The following is a 2,129-nucleotide window of genomic DNA, read 5'->3' on the forward strand; positions in this document are numbered from 1 at the left end:
AGATCCTTGATGGTTTTGGTAATTTAATCATATCTCCTAGAATTCTATGTTGTTAGAAGTTTATCACCCTACTAAGAGCAGGCAACTTTATAGGTTCCTACTTTGATCAACTACATGGGACTGTCTTCACAATTCCCATTCTTTTGCACTCCAATAATACATCTATCTCCAGAAAATTTGTAGTGGGTAGCCATTCCAGCTTTGATCTGGAAGTTCCAACCCCCATTGAGACTTCAGCAACTGTCACGCCTATAAGGCGGGGCCAAGGGAGGCGCCTGGGGACCCGAGATCTGGATCGGTGGGTGATCTCTCTGTTGCGGGACCCTGGATAGTGGAGGTGGACCAAGCAGAGCTCCAGAGAACACCGCTGGACTGTGATACACCTTTCCCAGACTCCGCGACCTACCTATCCCTTAATTTGTAAGTTATGCCATTAAATAAATCTCCTTTTAACTACGAAAAAAAAAAAAAAAGCCCGGCTAGCTCAGTCGGTAGAGCATGAGACTCTTAATCTCAGGGTCGTGGGTTCGTGCCCCACGTTGGGCGCCAGATATTGGTGAAATTATTAAGGCCACTCCACGCAGTTAAAAGGAGATTTATTTAATGGCGTAACTTACAAATTAAGGGATAGGTAGGTCGTGGAGTCTGGGGAAGGTGTATCACAGTCCAGCGGTGTTCTCTGGAGCTCTGCTCGGTCCACCTCCACTATCCAGGGTCCCGCAAGAGAGAGAGCGTCCACCGATCCAGATCTCAGGTCCCCAGGCGCCTCCCTTGGCCCTGCCTTGTAGGCGTGACAGTTGCCAAAGTCTCAATGGGGGTTGGAACTTCCAGATCAAAGCTGGAATGGCTACCCACTACAAAAATTCTCTTGTAAAAGAGAAATCTATAACCTGTACTCTTAAAGTAATCTACCTTTAGGAAAAGTTTAGTCCTTTTTTTTTTTTTTTTTTTTTTTTTTTTTTTTTGGTTTTTTTTTCGAGACAGGGTTTCTCTGTGTAGCTTTGCGCCTTTTCCTGGAACTCACTTGGTAGCCCAGGCTGGCCTCGAACTCACAGAGATCCGCCTGGCTCTGCCTCCCGAGTGCTGGGATTAAAGGCGTGCGCCACCACCGCCCGGCTAAGTTTAGTCCTTTTTAAGTGCACTGTTTTATCAACATATCCAATGACTGTTGTTCATTGTCAGTAATGCTTTTGGAGTTTGCCATGAATTGAGGTACACTCAGTTCCAGAATATACCAAAGATCAAGTTGCTTTCAGCATTAGTAGAGAAGAAGAAAGTCTGTAACTCGACATGGGGTCTCCAATGACCACATTTGGCCCTCATGCTCAGACACCCTTGCCCATTCCATCAAAAAATTGGCTGAGGTTGATACCACCCCAGTTGGCCTCCTTTCTTTACAGAAAGTTATGCACACGGAATTAATTTCACCTCCCTGTATTCCACTTCTTTTATCCTTGGGCAATTGTTGTTCAGTCTTTAATACTTTACAAAGACTCATAAGATCATCATTTGGCTTTTTATCAGTTTTCTCACTGGGGATTCTGGCTTGGCATAAACCTTGCCACCTTTGTTTTCAGATAAGGCAGATGGAACTTGCGGTCTTACTTTTCTTTATTTGTATTTTACTGAGTTAAAAGTATGTCACACTAAATCATTCAAGTCTGCCAAAGTTTCTACTGCTTCGTAAAGATTATATCCTGACACTGGACTCAACAAAGTCCTATGGTTACTGTGGAATTAACTTCTTCCTTACCACTACTGTGAATACCAGATATGATACACATGGACTTAAAAAACCAGGGATCAACTAATCCCTCTCTAATACACAATTCTCCAAGTAATACCTCAGTTGTCTTTTGGTCCTTGGTATTCATGAGAACTTCAGAGAGTGATAACACGATTTCCTTGAATGGATCATATAAACCAGTAGTCAGGGACTAATTTTACCAAATTGACTCAGGTTATTGAACTTTTGTCTTATATAGGGTAATTCATTATATTTCTTAACTTTTCTTGTTCTCTGGCACTTTGATTAACCCTGTCTGCCCCATGTCCCACAGCCTTACATGCCAGACTGTGAGAGACTCTTTTTTATTTAATGTTTTAAAGTTATATGTTTTTTAATTAAG

General features: G+C 42.4%; 1 non-coding gene across 1 annotated transcript; it reads left to right on the forward strand.

Moving 5' to 3' along the window:
- The first annotated feature begins 473 nt into the window (after positions 1-473).
- Positions 474-546, forward strand: Trnak-cuu (transfer RNA lysine (anticodon CUU)). Its single transcript has one exon. It is a non-coding gene; the product is annotated as a tRNA-Lys (tRNA).
- The last annotated feature ends 1,583 nt before the right edge of the window (positions 547-2,129 follow it).

Source organism: Peromyscus californicus, unplaced genomic scaffold (assembly GCF_007827085.1).
Source record: "Peromyscus californicus insignis strain IS unplaced genomic scaffold, ASM782708v3 Scaffold_12__1_contigs__length_115047231, whole genome shotgun sequence".
NCBI classification, from domain to species: Eukaryota; Metazoa; Chordata; class Mammalia; order Rodentia; family Cricetidae; genus Peromyscus; species Peromyscus californicus.